The sequence below is a fragment of the Palaemon carinicauda genome, chromosome 32 (genome assembly GCF_036898095.1).
Source record: "Palaemon carinicauda isolate YSFRI2023 chromosome 32, ASM3689809v2, whole genome shotgun sequence".
Lineage (NCBI taxonomy): Eukaryota > Metazoa > Arthropoda > Malacostraca > Decapoda > Palaemonidae > Palaemon > Palaemon carinicauda.
Genome location: NC_090756.1, coordinates 4,801,009 through 4,825,504, shown reverse-complemented (window position 1 = coordinate 4,825,504; position 24,496 = coordinate 4,801,009).

Below are 24,496 nucleotides of genomic sequence, written 5' to 3'. Positions count from 1 at the left end.
CCAACGTTCCCAACAAGATATCCATTTACTAGCTAACATTTCCTTCAAAATATCCATTAGCTAACTAACGTTTCCTTCAAGATATCCATTTACTAACCACTGTTTCTTCCAAGATATCCATTCACTAACTAACGTTTCCTTCAAGATATCCATTTACTAACCAACGTTTTCACCAAGATATCCATTTACTAACCAACGTTTCCACCAAGATATCCATTTACTAACCAACGTTTCCAACAACATATCCGTTTACTAACTAACGTTTCCTTCAAGATATCCATTTACTAACCAACGTTTCCTAAAAGATATCCATATACTAACTAACGTTTCCTTCAAGATATCCATTTACTAACTATCGCTTCCAACAAGATATCCATTTACTAGCTAACGTTTCCTTCAAGATATCCATTTACTAACCAACGCTTCCAATAAGATATCCATTTACTAGCTGATATTTCCTTCAAGATATCCATTTAATAACTAACGTTTCTTTCAAAATATACATTTTCTAACCAACGTTTCCTCCAAGATATCCATTTACTAACTAACATTCATTCTAGATATCCATTTTCTAACCAACGTTTCCTCCAAGATATCCATTTACTATCCATCGTTACCTACAGGATATCCATTTACTAACCAACGTTTCCTACAAGATATCCATTTACTAACTAACGTTTCCTCCAAGATATCCATTTACTAACCAACGTTTCCTACAAGATATTCATTCACTAACTAACGTTTCCTTCAAGATATCCATTTTCTAACCAACGTTTCCTACAAGATATACATTTACTAACCAACGTTTCCACCAAGATATCCATTTAATAACCAACGTTTCCTTCGAGATATCAATTTACTAACCAACGTTTCCCACAAGATATCCATTTACTAACCAACGTTTCCTACAAGATATCCATTTACTAACTAACGTTTCCTATAATATATCCATTTACTAAACAACATTTCCTCCAAGATATCCATTTACTAACCAACGTTTCAACCAAGATATCCATTTACTAACCAACGTTTCCTACAAGATATCCATTTACTAACCAACGTTTCCTCCAAGATATCCATTTACTAACCAAATTTCCCTACAATATATCCGTTTACTAACTAACGTTTCCAGCAAGATATCCATTTACTAACCAACGTTTCCTACAAGATATTCATTTACTAACTAACGTTTCCTTCAAGATATCCATATACTAACCAACGTTTCCACCAAGGTATCCATTTACTAACCAACGTTTCCAACAAGACATCCATTCACTAACTAACGTTTCCACCAAGATATCCATTTACTAACCAATGTTTCCAACAAGATATCCATTTAATAACCAGGGTTTCCTACAAGACATACATTCATTAACTAACGTTTCCTTCAGGATATCCATTTACAAAACAACGTTTCCACCAAGATATCCATTTACTAACCAACGTTTCCAACAAGACATCCATTCTCTAACTAACGTTTCCACCAAGATATCCATTTACTAACCAACGTTTCCAACAAGATATCCATTTAATAACCAGGGTTTCCTACAAGATATCCATTATTAACTAACGTTTCCTTCAAGGATATCCATTTACTAACCAACGTTTCCTACAAGATATCCATTTACTAACCAACGTTTCCAACAAGATATCCATTTACTAACTAACGCTTTTCAGGATATCCATTTACTAACCACGTTTCCTAAAAGATATCCATTTACTAACTAACGTTTCCTACAAGATATCCATTTACTAACCAATGTTTCCTACAAGATATCCATTTACTAACTAACGTTTCCTCCAAGATATCCATTTACTAACCCAACGTTTCCAACAAGATATCAATTTACTAACAACGTTTTTTACAATATATCCATTTACTAACCGACGTTTTCTAAAAGATATCCATTTACTAACCAACAATTCCACCAAGATATACATTTACTAACCGACGTTTCCTAAAAGATATCCATTTACTAACCAAAATTTCCACCAAGATATCCATTTACTAACTAATGTTTCCACCAAGATATCCATTTACTAACCAACGTTTCCAAACAAGATATCCATTTATTAATTAACGTTTCCTACAAGATATCCATTTACTAACCAACGTTCCTACAAGATATCCATTTACTAACTAACGTTTCCACCATGATATCCATTTACTAACCAACGTTTCCAGCAAGATATCCATTCACTAACTAAGGTTTCCAACAATATATCCATTTACTAACTAACGTTTCCTAAAAGATATCCATTTACTAACTAAAGTTTCCTACAAGATATCCATTTACTAACCAACGTTTCCTACAAGATATCCATTTACTAACCAACGTTTCCACCAAGATATCCATTTACTAACCAACGTTTCCGACAAGATATCCATTTACTAACTAAAGTTTCATACAAGATATCCATTTACTAACCGTTTCCTACAAGATATCAATTTACTAACTAATGTTTCCTTCAAGATATCCATTTACTAACCAACATTCCCTACAAGCTATCCGTTTACTAACTAAAGTTTCCTACAAGATATCCATTTACTAACCAACGTTTCCTATAAGGTATTCATTTACTAACTAACGTTTCCAACTAGATATCCATTTACTAACCAACGTTTCCAACAATATATCCATTTACTAACTAACGTTTCAACCAAGATATCCATTTACTAACCAACGTTTCCTACAAGATATCCATTTACTAACTAACGTTTCCATGAAGATATCCATTTACTAACCAACGTTTCCAACAATATGTCCATTTACTAACTAACGTTTCCTTCAAGATATCCATTTACTAACCAGAGTTTTCCAAAATATCCATTTACTAACTAACGTTTCCTAAAAGATATCCATCAATTAACCAATGTTTCCTCCAAGATATTCATTTACTAACTAACGTTTCCTTCAAGATATCCATTTACTAACCAACGTTTCCAACAAAATATCCATTAACTAACTAACGTTTCCTTCAAGATATCCATTTACTAACCAATGTTTCCTAAAAGATATCCATTTACTAACTAACGTTTCCTTCAAGATATCCATTTACTAACCAGCGTTTCCTACAAGATCCATTTACTAACCAACGTTTCCTACAAGATATACATTTACTAACTAACGTTTCCACTAATATAACCATTTACTAAAAACGTTTCCAACAAGATATCTATTTACTAACCAACGTTTCGTACATGATATCCATTTACTAACCAACGTTTCCAACAAGATATCAATTTTCTAACTAACGTTTCCTTCAAGATAGCCATTTAATAACCAACGTCTCCTCCAAGATATCCATTTAATAACCAACGTTACCTAAAAGATATCCATTTACTAACTAACATTTCCTTCAAGATATCCCTTTACTAACCAGCGTTTCCTACAAGATATCCATTTACTAACTAACGTTTCCATCAAGATATCCGTTAACTAACCAACGTTTCCACCAAAATATACATTTACTAACCAACGTTTCCACCAAGATATCCATTTACTAATCAACGTTTCCAACAAGATATCCAATAACTAACTAACGTGCCCTCCAAGATATCCATTTACTAACTAACGTTTCCTTCAAGATATACATTTTCTAACCGTTTCCTACAAGATATACATTTACGAAACAATGTTTCCACCAAGATATACATTTAATAACCGATGTTTCCCACAAGATATACATTTACTAACCAACGTTTCCTCCAGGATAACGATTTGATAACCAATGTTTCCTACAAGATATACTTTTACTAACCAACGTTTCCTACAAGATATCCACTTACTAAACAACGTTTCCTACAATATATCCATTTACTAACTAACGTTTCCTCCAAGATATTCATTTACTAACCAACGTTTTCTACAAGATACCCATTTACTAACCAACGTTTCCATCAAGATATACATTTACTAACCAACGTTTTCTACAAGATATCCATTTACTAACTAACATTTCCTAAAAGATATTCATTTACTAGCCAACGTTTCCTACAAGATATACATTTACTAACAAACGTTTCCTCCAAGATATCCATTTACTAACCAACGTTTCCTCCAAGATATCCATTTACTAACAAAAGTTTCCTCCAAGATATCCATTTACTAAGCAACGTTTCCGACAAGATATCCATTTACTAACCAATGTATCCAAAAAGATATCCATTTAATAACTAATGTTTCCTCCAAGATATCCATTTACTAACCAACGTTTCCTACAAGATATCCATTTACTATCCAACGTTTCCTTCAAGATATCCATTTATTAACCAACGTTTTCTACAAGATTTCCATTTACTAACCAACGTTTCCACCAAGATATCCATTTATAAACCAACGTTTCTTCCAAGATATCCATTTACTAACTAACGTTTCCTTCAAGATATCCATTTACCTACCAACGTTTCCAACAAGATATACATTTACAAACTAACGTTTCATCCAAGATATCCATTTACTAACCAATGTTTCTTACAAGATATTCATTTACTAATTAACGTTTCCAAGAAGATATCCATTTACAAACCAATGTTTCCAACAAAATATTCATTTACTAACTAACGTTTCCTTCAAGATATCCATTTACTAACCAATGTTTCCAACAAAATATTCATTTACTAACTAACGTTTCCTCCAAGATATCCATTCACTAACCAACGTTTCCTCCAAGATATCCATTTACTAACTAACTTTTCCTTCAAGATATCCATTTACTAACTAACGTTTCCACCAAGATATTCATTTACTAACTAACGTTTCCTCAATATATCCATTTACTGAATAACGTTTTCTTCATGATATCCATTTATTAACCAACGTTTACAACAAGATATTCATTTACTAACTAATGTTTCCTCCAAGATATCCATATACTAACCAACGTTTCCTCAAGATATCCATTTACTAACCAACGTTTCCAACAAGATATCCATTTACTAACTAACGTTTCTCCAAGATATCCATTTACTAACCAACGTTTCCTACAAGATATCCATTTACTAACTAACGTTTCCACTAAGATATCCATTTACTAACCAACGTTTCCAACAGATATCCATTTACTAACTAACGTTTCCTTCAAGATATCCATTTACTAACCAACGTTTCCTCCAACAGATATCCATTTACTAACTAACGTTTCCTCAAGATATCCATTTACTAACCAACGTTTCCACAAGATATCCATTTACTAACTAACGTTTCCTCCAAGATATCCATTTACTAACTAACGTTTCCAAAGATATCCATTTACTAACCAACGTTTCCAACAAGATATTCCATTTACTAACTAACGTTTCCTCAAGATATCCATTTACTAACCAACGTTTCCTACAAGATATCCATTTACTAACTAACGTTTCCACAAGATATCCATTTACTAACCAACGTTTCCAAAGATATATCCATTTACTAACTAACGTTTCACTAAGATATCATTTACTAACCAACGTTTCACAAGATATCCATTTACTAACTAACGTTTCCTACAAGATATCCATTACTAACCAACGTTTCCTACAAGATATCCATTTACTAACCAACGTTTCCCACAAGATATCCATTTACTAACCAACATTTCCCAAAATATCCATTTACTAACTAACGTTTCCTTCAAGATATCCATTTACTAACCAACTGTTTCCTCCAAGATATCCATTTACTAACTAACGTTTCCTTCAAGATATCCATTTACTAACCAACGTTTCCTACAAGATATCCATTTACTAACCAACGTTTCCACAAGATATCCATTTACTAACCAACGTTTCCACAACATATCCATTTACTAACTAACGTTTCCTTCAAGATATCCATTTACTAACCAACGTTTCCTAAAGATATCCATTTACTAACTAACGTTTCCTTCAAGATATCCATTTACTAACTAACGTTTCCTTCAAGATATCCATTTACTAACCAACGTTTCCTTCAAGATATCCATTTACTAACTAACGTTTCCTAAGATATCCATTTACTAGCTGATATTTCCTCAAGATATCCATTTACTAACCAACGTTTCTCACAAGATATACATTTACTAACCAACGTTTCCTCCAAGATATCCATTTACTAACTAACGTTTCTTCAAGATATCCATTTACTAACCAACGTTTCCTCAACAAGATATCCATTTACTAACATCGTTCCTCAGATATCCATTTACTAACCAACGTTTCCTACAAGATATCCATTTACTAACTAACGTTTCCTCAAGATATCCATTTACTAACCAACGTTTCCTACAAGATATCATTTACTAAACTAACGTTTCCTTCAAGATATCCATTTACTAACCAACGTTTCCTACAAGATATACATTTACTAACCAACGTTTCCACCAAGATATCCATTTACTAACCAACGTTTCCTCAGATATCCATTTACTAACCAACGTTTCCACAAGATATCCATTTACTAACCACGTTTCCTACAAGATATCCATTTACTAACCAACGTTTCCAAAGATATCCATTTACTAACAATGTTTCCACCAAGATATCCATTTACTAACCAACGTTTCAACAAGATATCCATTTACTAACCAACGTTTCCTACAAGATATCCATTTACTAACCAACGTTTCCTCCAAGATATCCATTTACTAACCAACGTTTCCTACAATATATCCATTTACTAACTAACGTTTCCAGCAAGATATCCATTTACTAACAACGTTTCCTACAAGATATTCATTTACTAACTAACGTTTCCTCAAAGATATCCATTATACTAACCAACGTTTCCACAAGATATCCATTTACTAACCAACGTTTCCAACAAGATATCCATTTACTAACTAACGTTTCCACCAAGATATCCATTTACTAACCAAGTTTCCAACAAGATATCCATTTAACTAACCAGTTTCCTACAAGATACATTCATTAACTAACGTTTCCTTCAAGATATCCATTTACTAACAACGTTTCCACCAAGATATCCATTTACTAACCAACGTTTCCAACAAGATATCCATTTACTAACTAACGTTTCCACCAAGATATCCATTTACTAACCAACGTTTCCAACAAGATATCCATTTAACTAACCGTTTCCTACAAGATATCCATTTACTAACCAACGTTTCCTCAAGATATCCATTTACTAACTAACGTTTCCTCCAAGATATCCATTTACTAACCAACGTTTCCAACAAGATATCCATTTACTAACTAACGTTTCCTTCAGGATATCCATTTACTAACCAACGTTTCCTAAAAGATATCCATTTACTAACTAACGTTTCCTACAAGATATCCATTTACTAACCAATGTTTCCTACAAGATATCCATTTACTAACTAACGTTTCCTCCAAGATATCCATTTACTAACCAACGTTTCCCAAGATATCCATTTACTAAACAACGTTTTACAATATATCCATTTACTAACCGACGTTTCCTAAGATATCCATTTACTAACCAACGTTTCCACCAAGATATCATTTACTAACCAACGTTTCCTAAAGATATCCATTTACTAACCAATTTCCACAAGATATCCATTTACTAACCAACGTTTCCACCAAGATATCCATTTACTAACCAACGTTTCCAACAAGATATCCATTTACTAACTAACGTTTCCTACAAGATATCCATTTACTAACCAACGTTTCCAACAAGATATCCATTTACTAACTAACGTTTCCACCATGATATCCATTTACTAACCAACGTTTCCAGCAAGATATCCATTTACTAACTAACGTTTCCAACAATATATCCATTTACTAACTAACGTTTCCTAAAAGATATCCATTTACTAACTAAAGTTTCCTACAAGATATCCATTTACTAACCAACGTTTCCTACAAGATATCCATTTACTAACCAACGTTTCCACCAAGATATCCATTTACTAACCAACGTTTCCGACAAGATATCCATTTACTAACTAAAGTTTCCATACAAGATATCCATTTACTAACCGTTTCCTACAAGATATCATTTACTAACTAATGTTTCCTTCAAGATATCCATTTACTAACCAACATTCCCTACAAGCTATCCGTTTACTAACTAAACGTTTCCTACAAGATATCCATTTACTAACCAACGTTTCCTATAAGGTATTCCATTTACTAACTAACGTTTCCAACTAGATATCCATTTACTAACCAACGTTTCCAACAATATATCCATTTACTAACTAACGTTTCAACCAAGATATCCATTTACTAACCAACGTTTCCTACAAGATATCCATTTACTAACTAACGTTTCCATGAAGATATCCATTTACTAACCAACGTTTCCAACAGATATCCATTTACTAACTAACGTTTCCTTCAAGATATCCATTTACTAACCAGAGTTTTCCAAAATATCCATTTACTAACTAACGTTTCCTAAAAGATATCCATCAACTAACCAACGTTTCCTCCAAGATATTCATTTACTAACTAACGTTTCCTTCAAGATATCCATTTACTAACCAACGTTTCCAACAAGATATCCATTAACTAACTAACGTTTCCTTCAAGATATCCATTTACTAACCAATGTTTCCTAAAAGATATCCATTTACTAACTAACGTTTCCTTCAAGATATCCATTTACTAACCAGCGTTTCCTACAAGATCCATTTACTAACCAACGTTTCCTACAAGATATACATTTACTAACTAACGTTTCCACTAGATATCCATTTACTAAAAACGTTTCCAACAAGATATCATTTACTAACCAACGTTTCTACATGATATCCATTTACTAACCAACGTTTCCAACAAGATATCATTTACTAACTAACGTTTCCTTCAAGATATCCATTTAATAACCAACGTTCCTCCAAGATATCCATTTATAACCAACGTTCCTAACAAGATATCCATTTACTAACTAACATTTCCTTCAAGATATCCTTTACTAACCACGTTTCCTACAAGATATCCATTTACTAACTAACGTTTCCATCAAGATATCCGTTAACTAACCAACGTTTCCACCAAAATATACATTTACTAACCAACGTTTCCACCAAGATATCCATTTACTAATCAACGTTTCCAACAAGATATCCATTTACTAACTAACGTTTCCTCCAAGATATCCATTTACTAACTAACGTTTCCTTCAAGATATACATTTTCTAACCGTTTCCTACAAGATATACATTTACGAAACAATGTTTCCACCAAGATATCCATTTAATAACCGATGTTTCCCACAAGATATACATTTACTAACCAACGTTTCCTCCAGATAACATTTATAACCAATGTTTCCTACAAGATATACTTTTACTAACCAACGTTTCCTACAAGATATCCACTTACTAAACAACGTTTCCTACAATATATCCATTTACTAACTAACGTTTCCTCCAAGATATCATTTACTAACCAACGTTTTCCTACAAGATACCCATTTACTAACCAACGTTTCCATCAAGATATACATTTACTAACCAACGTTTTCTACAAGATATCCATTTACTAACTAACGTTTCCTAAAAGATATCCATTTACTAAGCCAACGTTTCCTACAAGATATACATTTACTAACAACGTTTCCTCCAAGATATCCATTTACTAACCAACGTTTCCTCCAAGATATCCATTTACTAACCAAGTTTCCTCCAAGATATCCATTTACTAAGCAACGTTTCCGACAAGATATCCATTTACTAACCAACGTATCCAAAAAGATATCCATTTATAACTAATGTTTCCTCCAAGATATCCATTTACTAACCAACGTTTCCTACAAGATATCCATTTACTATCCAACGTTTCCTTCAAGATATCCATTTATTAACCAACGTTTTCCTACAAGATTTCCATTTACTAACCAACGTTTCCACCAAGATATCCATTTATAACCAACGTTTCTTCCAAGATATCCATTTACTAACTAACGTTTCCTTCAAGATATCCATTTACCTACCAACGTTTCCAACAAGATATACATTTACTAACTAACGTTTCCATCCAAGATATCCATTTACTAACCAACGTTTCTTACAAGATATTCATTTACTAATTAACGTTTCCAAGAAGATATCCATTTACAAACCAACGTTTCCAACAAAGATATTCATTTACTAACTAACGTTTCCTTCAAGATATCCATTTACTAACCAATGTTTCCAACAAAATATTCATTTACTAACTAACGTTTCCTCCAAGATATCCATTTCACTAACCAACGTTTCCTCCAAGATATCCATTTACTAACTAACTTTTCCTTCAAGATATCCATTTACTAACTAACGTTTCCACCAAGATATTCATTTACTAACTAACGTTTCCTCCAATATATCCATTTACTGAATAACGTTTTCTTCATGATATCCATTTACTAACCAACGTTTACAACAAGATATTCATTTACTAACTAATGTTTCCTCCAAGATATCCATATACTAACCAACGTTTCCTGCAAGATATCCATTTACTAACCAACGTTTCCTACAAGATATCCATTTACTAACTAACGTTTCCACAAGATATCCATTTACTAACCAACGTTTCCTACAAGTATCCATTTACTAACTAACGTTTCCAACTAGATATCCATTTACTAACCAACATTTCCAGGTATCCATTTACTAACCAACATTTCCAACAGATATCCATTTACTAACTAACGTTTCCTACAAGATATCCATTTACTAACCAACGTTTCCTACAAGATATCCATTTACTAACTAACGTTTCCTCAAGATATCATTTACTAACTAACATTTCCAACTAGATATCCATTTACTAACCAACGTTTCAACAATATATCCATTTACTAACTAACGTTTTCTACAAGATATCCATTTACTAACCAACGTTTCCTACAAGATATCCATTTACTAACTAACGTTTCCACAAGATATCCATTTACTCCAACGTTTCCAACAATATATCCATTTACTAACTAACGTTTCCTTCAGATATCCATTTACTACAACGTTTTTCAAAGATATCCATTTACTAACTAACGTTTCCTACAAGATATCCATTTACTACCAATGATTCCTCCAAGATATCCATTTACTAACCAACGTTTCCTACAAGATATCCATTTACTAACCAACGTTTCCACAATATATCCATTTACTAACTAACGTTTCCTTCAAGATATCCATTTACTAACCAATGTTTCCTACAAGATATCCATTTACTAACTAACGTTTCCTTCAAGATATCCATTTACTAACCAACGTTTCCTACAAGATATCCATTTACTAACCAACGTTTCCTACAAGATATCCATTTACTAACCAACGTTTCCACTACGATATCCATTTACTAAAACGTTTCCAAGATATCCATTTACTAACCAACGTTTCCTACAAGATATCCATTTACTAACCAACGTTTCCAACAAGATATCCATTTCTAACTAACGTTTCCTTCAAGATATCCATTTACTAACCAACGTTTCCTACAAGATATCCATTTACTAACTAACGTTTCCTTCAAGATATCCATTTACTAACCAGTGTTTCCTACAAGATATCCATTTACTAACCAACGTTTCCACCAAGATATCCATTTACTAACCAATGTTTCCACCAAATATCCATTTACTAACCAACGTTTCCAACAAGATATCCATTTACTAACCAACGTTTCCAACAAGATATCCATTTACTAACTAACATTTCCTCCAGATATCATTTACTAACCAACGTTTCCTACAAGTTATCCATTTACTAACTAACGTTTCCTTCAAGATATACATTTTCTAACCGTTTCCTACAAGATATACATTTACTAAACAATGTTTCCACAAAGATATCCATTCAATAACACGATGTTTCCTACAAGATAACATTTACTAACCAACGTTTCCTCCAAGATAACGATTTAATAACCAATGTTTCCTACATGATATACATTTACTAACCAACTTTCCTACAAGATATCATTTACTAACCAGCGTTTCCTACAAGATATCCATTTACTAACCAACGTTTCCAACAAGATATCCATTTACTAACTAACGTTTCCACCAAGATATCCATTTACTAACCAACGTTTCCAACAAGATATCCATTTACTAACCAACGTTTCCTACAGATATCCATTTACTAACCAACGTTTCCAACAAGATATCCATTTACTAACTAACGTTTTCTTCAAGATATCCATTTACTAACCAACGTTTCCACCAAGATATCCATTTACTAACAAACGTTTCCTCCAAGATACCCGTTAATAACGAACGTTTCCTCCAAAATATCCATTTACTAACCAACGTTTCCACCAAGATATCCATTTACTAACCAACGTTTCCAACAAGATATCCATTTACTAACTAACGTTTCCTCCAAGATATCCATTTACTAACCAACGTTTCCTAAAAGATATTCATTTTCTAACTAACGCTTCCTTCAAGATATACATTTTCTAACCGTTTCTTTCAAGATATACATTTACTAAACAATGTTTCCACCAAGATATCCATTTAATAACCGATGTTTCCTACAAGATATACATTTACTAACTAACGTTTCCTCCAAGATAAAGATTTAATAACCAACGTTTCCTACAAGATATCCATTTACTAACCAACGTTTCCTACAAGATATCCATTTACTAACCAACGTTTCCTACAAGATATCCATTTACTAACTAACGTTTCCTCCAAGATATCATTTACTAACAACATTTTCTATACTAACCAACGTTTCCACAAGATATCCATTTACTAACAACGTTTCCTACAAGATATCCATTTACTAACCAACGTTTCCTACAAGATATCCATTTACTAACCAAACGTTTCCTACAAGATATCCATTTACTAACAACGTTTCCTCCAAGATATCCATTTACTAACCAAGTTTCCTCCAAGATATCCATTTACTAACAACGTTTCCCAAGATATCCATTTACTAACCAACGTTTCCTACAAGATATCCATTTACTAACCAACGTTTCCTACAAGATATCCATTTACCAACTAATGTTTCCTCCAAGATATCCATTTACTAACCAACGTTTCCTACAAGATATCCATTTACTAACGTTTCCTACAAGATATCCATTTACTAACCAACGTTTCCCAAGATATCCATTTACTAACTAACGTTTCCTTCAAGATATCCATTTACTAACCAACGTTTCCAACAAGATATCCATTTACTAACTAACGTTTCCTCCAAGATATCCATTTACTAACCAACGTTTCCTACAAGATATCCATTTACTAACTAACGTTTCCTCCAAGATATCCATTTACTAACCAACGTTTCCTCCAAGATATCCATTTACTAACTAACGTTTCCTTCAAGATATCCATTTACTAACCAACGTTTCCAACAAGATATCCATTTACTAACTAACGTTTCCTCAAGATATCCATTTACTAACCAACGTTTCCTACAAGATATCCATTTACTAACTAACGTTTCCTTCAAGATATCCATTTACTAACCAACGTTTCCTACAAGATATCCATTTACTAACTAACGTTTCCTCAAGATATCCATTTACTAACCAATGTTTCCTCCAAGATATCCATTTACTAACAACGTTTCCTCCAAGATATCCTAATAACAACGTTTCCACAAATATCCATTTACTAACCAACGTTTCCCCAAGATATCCATTTACTAACCAACGTTTCCAACAAGATATCCATTTACTAACTAACGTTTCCTCCAAGATATCCATTTACTAACCAACGTTTCCTACAAGATATCCATTTACTAACTAACGTTTCCTCAAGATATCCATTTACTAACGTTTCCTACAAGATATCCATTTACTAACAACGTTTCCACCAAGATATCCATTTACTAACCGAGTTTCCACAAGATATCCATTTACTAACTAACGTTTCCTCCAAGATATTCATTTACTAACCAACGTTTCCTACAAGATATCCATTTACTAACCAACGTTTCCTACAAGATATCCATTTACTAACCAACGTTTCCTACAAGATATCCATTTACTAACTAACGTTTCCTCCAAGATATCCATTTACTAACCAACATTTTCTATTTACTAACCAACGTTTCCACAAGATATCCATTTACTAACTAACGTTTCCTACAAGATATCCATTTACTAACCAACGTTTCCTACAAGATATCCATTTACTAACAACGTTTCCTACAAGATATCCATTTACTAACCAACGTTTCCTCCAAGATATCCATTTACTAACCAACGTTTCCTACAAGATATCCATTTACTAACCAACGTTTCCTCCAAGATATCCATTTACTAACCAACGTTTCCTACAAGATATCCATTTACTAACCAACGTTTCCAAAAGATATCCATTTACTAACTAACGTTTCCTCCAAGATATCCATTTACTAACCAACGTTTCCTACAAGATATCCATTTACTAACAACGTTTCCTCAAGATATCCATTTACTAACCAACGTTTTTCCTACAAGATATCCATTTACTAACTAACGTTTCCTCCAAGATATCCATTTACTAACCAACGTTTCCAACAAGATATCCATTTACTAACTAACGTTTCCTTCAAGATATCCATTTACTAACCAACGTTTCCAACAAGATATTCCATTTACTAACTAACGTTTCCTCAAGATATCCATTTACTAACCAACGTTTCCAACAAGATATTCATTTACTAACTAACGTTTCCAAGATATCCATTTACTAACCAACGTTTTCCACAAGATATCCATTTACTAACTAACGTTTCCTCAAGATATCCATTTACTAACCAACGTTTCCTACAAGATATCCATTTACTAACTAACGTTTCCCAAGATATCCATTTACTAACCAACGTTTCCAACAATATATCCATTTACTAACTAACGTTTCCTCAAGATATCCATTTACTAACCAACGTTTCCTCCAAGATATCCATTTACTAATAACGTTTCCTACAAGATATCCATTTACTAACCAACGTTTCCTCCAAGATATCCATTTACTAACAACGTTTTCACAAGATATCCATTTACTAACAACGTTTCCTACAAGATATCCATTTACTAACTAACGTTTCCTTCAAAGATATCCATTTACTAACCAACGTTTCCAACAAGATATCCATTTACTAACTAACGTTTCCTCAAGATATCCATTTACTAACCAACGTTTCCTACAAGATATCCATTTACTAACTAACGTTTCCTCAAGATATCCATTTACTAACCAACGTTTCCAACAAGATATCCATTTACTAACTAACGTTTCCTTCAAGATATCCATTTACTAACCAACGTTTCCACCAAGATATCATTTACTAACTAACGTTTCCCCAAGATATCCATTTACTAACCAACGTTTCCACAAGATATCCATTTACTAACCAACGTTTCCTCAAGATATCCATTTACTAACCAACGTTTCCTACAAGATATCCATTTACTAACTAACGTTTCCTTCAAGATATCCATTTACTAACCAACGTTTCCTACAAGATATCCATTTACTAACAACGTTTCCACCAAGATATCCATTTACTAACCAATGTTTCCTACAAGATATCCATTTACTAACCAACGTTTCCTCCAAGATATCCATTTACTAACAACGTTTCCTACAAGATATCCATTTACTAACCAACGTTTCCTAAAGATATCCATTTACTAACCAACGTTTCCTACAAGATATCCATTTACTAACAACGTTTCCTCCAAGATATCCATTTACTAACCAACGTTTCCTACAAGATATCCATTTACTAACCAACGTTTCCACAAGATATCCATTTACTAACTAACGTTTCCTACAAGATATCCATTTACTAACAACGTTTCCTACAAGATATCCATTTACTAACCAACGTTTCCTCCAAGATATCCATTTACTAACTAACGTTTCTCCAAGATATCCATTTACTAACCAACGTTTCCTCCAAGATATCCATTTACTAAAACGTTTCCTCAAGATATCCATTTACTAACCAACGTTTCCTACAAGATATCCATTTACTAACCAACGTTTCCAACAAGATATCCATTTACTAACTAACGTTTCCTCCAAGATATCCATTTACTAACCAACGTTTCCTACAAGATATCCATTTACTAACCAACGTTTCCTCAAGATATCCATTTACTAACCAACGTTTCTACAAGATATCCATTTACTAACCAACGTTTCCACAAGATATCCATTTACTAACCAACGTTTCCTCAAGATATCCATTTACTAACCAACGTTTCCTCAAGATATCCATTTACTAACCAACGTTTCCAACAAGATATCCATTTACTAACTAACGTTTCCTCCAAGATATCCATTTACTAACCAACGTTTCCTACAAGATATCCATTTACTAACTAACGTTTCCTCAAGATATCCATTTACTAACCAACGTTTCCTCCAAGATATCCATTTACTAACTAACGTTTCCTTCAAGATATCCATTTACTAACCAACGTTTCCAACAAGATATCCATTTACTAACTAACGTTTCCTTCAAGATATCCATTTACTAACCAACGTTTCCCCAAGATATCCATTTACTAACTAACGTTTCCTCAAGATATCCATTTACTAACCAACGTTTCCACAAGATATCCATTTACTAACTAACGTTTCCTCCAAGATATCCATTTACTAACCAACGTTTCCTCAAGATATCCATTTACTAACTAACGTTTCCTTCAAGATATCCATTTACTAACAACGTTTCCACCAAGATATCCATTTACTAACCAACGTTTCCTACAAGATATCCATTTACTAACCAACGTTTCCACAAGATATCATTTACTAACTAACGTTTCCTCCAAGATATCCATTTACTAACCAACGTTTCCTAAGATATCCATTTACTAACTAACGTTTCCTTCAAGATATCCATTTACTAACCAACGTTTCCTACAAGATATCCATTTACTAACAACGTTTCCCAAGATATCCATTTACTAACAACGTTTCCTCCAGATATCCATTTACTAACCAACGTTTCCTACAAGATATCCATTTACTAACCAACGTTTCCTCCAAGATATCCATTTACTAACCAACGTTTCCTACAAGATATCCATTTACTAACCAACGTTTCCTCCAAGATATCCATTTACTAACCAACGTTTCCTACAAGATATCCATTTACTAACCAACGTTTCCTCAAAGATATCCATTTACTAACCAACGTTTCCTACAAGATATCCATTTACTAACCAACGTTTCCACAAGATATCCATTTACTAACCAACGTTTCCAACAAGATATCCATTTACTAACTAACGTTTCCTCCAAGATATCCATTTACTAACAACGTTTCCTACAAGATATCCATTTACTAACAACGTTTCCACTACGATATCCATTTACTAACCAACGTTTCCTACAAGATATCCATTTACTAACAACGTTTCCTAGATATCCATTTACTAACCAACGTTTCCTACAAGATATCCATTTACTAACCAACGTTTCCTACAAGATATCATTTACTAACCAACGTTTCCTACAAGATATACATTTACTAACCAACGTTTCCTACAAGATATCCATTTACTAACCAACGTTTCCACAAATATCCATTTACTAACCTAACGTTTCCTACAAGATATCCATTTACTAACCAACGTTTCCTTCAAGATATCCATTTACTAACCAACGTTTCCTCCAAGATATCCATTTACTAACCAACGTTTCCTCCAAGATATCCATTTACTAACTAACGTTTCCTCCAAGATATCCATTTACTAAAACGTTTCCTCCAAGATATCATTTACTAACCAACGTTTCCTAAAGATATCCATTTACTAACCAACGTTTCCAACAAGATATCCATTTACTAACTAACGTTTCCTCCAAGATATCCATTTACTAACCAACGTTTCCTACAAGATATCCATTTACTAACCAACGTTTCCTCAAGATATCCATTTACTAACCAACGTTTCCTACAAGATATCCATTTACTAACCAACGTTTCCACCAAGATATCCATTTACTAACCAACGTTTCTCCAAGATATCCATTTACTAACTAACGTTTCCTCAAGATATCCATTTACTAACCAACGTTTCCTACAAGATATCCATTTACTAACTAACGTTTCCTCCAAGATATCCATTTACTAACCAACGTTTCCACAAGATATCATTTACTAACTAACGTTTCCTCCAAGATATCCATTTACTAACCAACGTTTCCTCCAAGATATCCATTTACTAACCAACGTTTCCTCAAGATATCCATTTACTAACCAACGTTTCCACAAGATATCATTTACTAACCAACGTTTCCTCAAGATATCCATTTACTAATAACGTTTCCTCAAGATATCCATTTACTAACCAACGTTTCCAACAAGATATCATTTACTAACTAACGTTTCCTTACAAGATATCCATTTACTAACCAACGTTTCCTCCAAGATATCCATTTACTAACCAACGTTTCCTCCAAGATATCCATTTACTAACAACGTTTCCTCAAGATATCCATTTACTAACCAACGTTTCCACAAGATATCATTTACTAACTAACGTTTCCTCCAAGATATCCATTTACTAAACCAAGTTTCCTTCAATGATATCCATTTACTAACCAACGTTTCCAACAAGATATCCATTTACTAACCAATGTTTCCTCCAAGATATCCATTTACTAACCAACGTTTCCTACAAGATATCCATTTACTAACCAACGTTTCCAACAAGATATCATTTACTAACTAACGTTTCCTCCAAGATATCCATTTACTAACCAACGTTTCCTACAAGATATCCATTTACTAACTAACGTTTCCAACTACATATCCATTTACTAACCAAATTTCCACAAGATATCCATTTACTAACTAACGTTTCCTACAAGATATCCATTTACTAACCAACGTTTCCTACAAGATATCCATTTACTAACTAACGTTTCCACAAGATATCCATTTACTAACCAACGTTTCCACAAGATATCCATTTACTAACTAACGTTTCCTCAAGATATAACTAACGTTTCCTCCAAGATATCCATTTACTAACCAACGTTTCCACAAGATATCCATTTACTAACCAACGTTTCCAACAATATATCCATTTACTAACTAACGTTTCCTCCAAGATATCCATTTACTAACCAACGTTTCCTACAAGATATCCATTTACTAACTAACGTTTCCTCAAGATATCCATTTACTAAAACGTTTCCTCCAAGATATCCATTTACTAACCAACGTTTCCTACAAGATATCCATTTACTAACCAACGTTTCCAACAAGATATCCATTTACTAACTAACGTTTCCTCCAAGATATCCATTTACTAACCAACGTTTCCTACAAGATATCCATTTACTAACCAACGTTTCCTTCAAGATATCCATTTACTAACCAACGTTTCCTACAAGATATCCATTTACTAACCAACGTTTCCCAATATATCCATTTACTAACCAACGTTTCCTCCAAGATATCCATTTACTAACTAACGTTTCCTCAAGATATCCATTTACTAACCAACGTTTCCTACAAGATATCCATTTACTAACTAACGTTTCCTCCAAGATATCCATTTACTAACCAACGTTTCCTACAAGATATTCCATTTACTAACTAACGTTTCCTCCAAGATATCATTTACTAACCAACGTTTCCTCCAAGATATCCATTTACTAACTAACGTTTCCTACAAGATATCCATTTACTAACCAACGTTTCCAACAAGATATCCATTTACTAACTAACGTTTCCTTCAAAATATCCATTTACTAAATAACGTTTCCTTCAGATATCCATTTACTAACCAACGTTTTCAACAAGATATTCATTTACTAACTAACGTTTCCTAAAGATATCCATTTACTAACCAACGTTTCCAACAAGATATCCATTTACTAACTAACGTTTCCTCCAAGATATCCATTTACTAACCAAAGTTTCCTCCAAGATATCCATTTACTAACTAATATTTCCTTCAAGATATCCATTTACTAACCAACGTTTCCACCAAGATATCCATTTACTAACTAACGTTTCCTCCAAGATATCCATTTACTAAATAAAGTTTCCTTCATGATATCCATTTACTAACCACGTTTCCAACAAGATATTCATTTACTAACTAACGTTTCCTCCAAGATATCCATTACTAATCAACGTTTCCTACAAGATATCCATTTACTAACCAACGTTTCCAACAAGATATCCATTTACTAACTAACGTTTCCTCCACGATATCCATTTACTAACAACGTTTCCTACAAGTATCCATTTACTAACTAACGTTTCCAACTACATATCCATTTACTAACCAACATTTCCAAAAGATATCCATTTACTAACTAACGTTTCCTACAAGATATCCATTTACTAAGCCAACGTTTCCTACAAGTTATCCATTTACTAACTAACGTTTCCACAAGATATCCATTTACTAACCAACTTTTCCAACAATATATCCATTTACTAACTAACGTTTCGTTCAAGATATCCATTTACTAACCAACGTTTCCTCCAAGATATCCATTTACTAAAACGTTTCCTACAAGATATTCATTTACTAACCAACGTTTCCTCCAAAATATCATTTACTAACCAACGTTTCCTACAAGATATCCATTTACTAACCAACGTTTCCAACAAGATATCCATTTACTAACTAACGTTTCCTTCAAGATATCCATTTACTAACCAACGTTTCCTACAAGATATCCATTTACTAACTAACGTTTCCTTCAAGATATCCATTTACTAACCAACGTTTCCAACAAGATATCCATTTACTAACTAACGTTTCCTACAAGATATCCATTTACTAACCAACGTTTTTACAAGATATCCATTTACTAACTAACGTTTCCTTCAAGATATCCATTTACTAACCAACGTTTCCTCCAAGATATCCATTTACTAACAACGTTTCCTTCAAGATATCCATTTACTAACAACGTTTCCACCAAAGATATCCATTTACTAACCAACGTTTCCACCAAGATATCCATTTACTAACCAACGTTTCCAACAATATATCCATTTACTAACTAACGTTTCCTCCAAGATATCCATTTACTAACCAACGTTTCCTACAAGATATCCATTTACTAACTAACGTTTCCTTCAAGATATATCCATTTACTAACCGTTTCCTATAAGATATCCATTTACTAAAAAACTTCCACCAAGATATCCATTTAACTAACCGATGTTTCCTACAAGATATACATTTACTAACTAACGTTTCCTCCAAAGATACATTTACTAACCAACGTTTCCTCCAAGATATTCATTTACTAACCAACGTTTTCCTACAGATATCCATTTACTAACCAACGTTTCCTCAAGATATCCATTTACTAACCAACGTTTCCTCAAGATATCCATTTACTAAACGTTTCCTCCAAGATATCCATTTACTAACACGTTTCCTCCAAGATATCCATTTACTAACCAACGTTTCCTACAAGATATCCATTTACTAACCAACGTTTCCAAGAAGATATCCATTTACTAACTAACGTTTCCTCCAAGATATCCATTTACTAACCAACGTTTCCTACAAGATATCCATTTACTAACAACGTTTCCTCAAGATATCCATTTACTAACCAACGTTTCCTACAAGATATCCATTTACTAACCAACGTTTCCACCAAGATATCCATTTACTAACCAACGTTTCCTACAAGATATCCATTTACTAACAACGTTTCTCAAGATATCCATTTACTAACCAACGTTTCCAACAAGATATCATTTACTAACTAACGTTTCCTAAAGATATCCATTTACTAACAACGTTTCCTACAAGATATCATTTACTAACTAACGTTTCCTCAAGATATCCATTTACTAACCAACGTTTCCTCCAAGATATCCATTTACTAATAACATTTCCTCAAGATATCCATTTACTAACCAACGTTTCCAACAAGATATTCATTTACTAACTAACGTTTCCTTCAAGATATCCATTTACTAACCAACGTTTCCAACAAGATATCATTTACTAACTAACGTTTCCTCCAAGATATCATTTACTAACCAACGTTTCCTCCAAGATATCCATTTACTAACTAACGTTTCCTTCAAGATATCCATTTACTAACCAACGTTTCCACCAAAGATATCCATTTACTAACTAACGTTTCCTCCAAGATATCCATTTACTAATAACGTTTCCTCAAGATATCCATTTACTAACCAACGTTTCCACCAAGATATCCATTTAACTAACCAACGTTTCCTCCAAGATATCCATTACTAACCAACGTTTCCTACAAGATATACATTTACTAACCATGTTTCCTCCAAATATCCATTTACTAACCAACGTTTCCTACAAGATATCCATTTACTAACCAACGTTTCCTCCAAAGATATCCATTTACTAACCAACATTTTCCTACAAGATATCCATTTACTAACCAACGTTTCCACCAAGATATCCATTTACTACCAACGTTTCCAACAAGATATCCATTTACTAACTAACGTTTCCTCCAAAGATATACATTTATTAACAACGTTTCCTCAAGATATCCATTAACTAATCAACGTTTCCTACAAGATATCCATTTACTAACCAACGTTTCCACCAAGATATCCATTTAATAACTAACGTTTCCTACAAGATATCCATTTACTAACCAACTTTCCTACAAGATATACATTTACTAACCAACGTTTCCTAAAGATATACATTTACTAACCAACGTTTCCACCAAGATATCCATTTACTAACCAACGTTTCCTCCAAGATATCCATTTACTAACTAACGTTTCCTACAAGATATCCATTTACTAACCAACGTTTCCTTCAAGATATCCATTTAATAACCAACATTTCCACCAAGATATCCATTTACTAACCAACGTTTCCAACAAGATATCCATTTACTAACTAACGTTTCCTCCAAGATATCCATTTACTAACCAACGTTTCCTACAAGATATCCATTTACAAACTAACAATTCCTTCAAAGATATACATTTACTAACCAACGTTTCCTACAAGATATCCATTTACTAACAACGTTTCCTTCAATATATCCATTTACTAACCAACGTTTCCAAAAGATATCCATTTACTAACCAACGTTTCCTCCAAGATATCCATTTACTAACCAACGTTTCCTACAAGATATCCATTTACTAACCAACGTTTCCACCAAGATATCCATTTAAACCAACGTTTCCTCCAAGATAATTTACTAACTAACGTTTCCTACAAGATATCCATTTACTAACCAACGTTTCCTACAAGATATCCATTTACTAACCAATGTTTCCTACAAGATATACATTTAATAACTAACGTTTCCACAAGATATCATTTACTAACCAACTTTTCCAACAATATATCCATTTACTAACTAACGTTTCCTCAAGATATCCATTTACTAACCAACGTTTCCTCCAAGATATCCATTTACTAATAACGTTTCCTACAAGATATCATTTACTAACCAACGTTTCCTCCAAGATATTCATTTACTAACCAACGTTTCTCTAAAAGATATCCATTTACTAACCAACGTTTCCAACAAGATATCCATTTACTAACTAACGTTTCCTTCAAGATATCCATTTACTAACCAACGTTTCCTACAAGATATCCATTTACTAACTAACGTTTCCTTCAAGATATCCATTTACTAACCACGTTTCCTACAGATATCCATTTACTAACCAACGTTTCCTACAAGATATCCATTTACTAACCTAACGTTTCCACCAAGATATCCATTTACTAACCAACGTTTCCAACAAATATCCATTTACTAACCAACGTTTCCTACAAGATATATATTTACTAACCAATGTTTCCAACAAGATATCCATTTACTAACCAACGTTTCCACCAAGATATCCATTTACTAACCAACGTTTCCAACAGATATCCATTTACTAATAACGTTTCCTCAAGATATCCATTTACTAACCAACGTTTCCTACAAGATATCCATTTACTAACTAACGTTTCCTTCAATATATCCATTTACTAACAACGTTTCCACCAATATATCCATTTACTAACCAACGTTTCCTACAAGATTTACATTTACTAACCAACGTTTCCTCCAAGATACATTTATAACCAACGTTTCCTACAAGATATACATTTACTAACCAATGTTTCCTACAAGATATCCATTTACTAACCAACGTTTCCTACAAGATATCCATTTACTAACTAACGTTTCCTTCAAAATATCCATTTACTAAATAACGTTTCCTTCATGATATCCATTTACTAACCAACGTTTCCAACAAGATATTCATTTACTAACTAACGTTTCCTTAAAGATATCCATTTACTAACCAACGTTTCCAACAAGATATTCATTTACTAACTAACGTTTCCTCCAAGATATCCATTTACTAACCAAAGTTTCCTCCAAGATATCCATTTACTAACTAATATTTCCTTCAAGATATCCATTTACTAACCAACGTTTCCACCAAGATATTCATTTACTAACTAACGTTTCCTCCAAGATATCCATTTACTAAATAAAGTTTCCTTCATGATATCCATTTACTAACCACGTTTCCAACAAGATATTCATTAACTAACTAATGTTTCCTCCAAGATATCCATTCACTAATCAACGTTTCCTACAAGATATCCATTTACTAACCA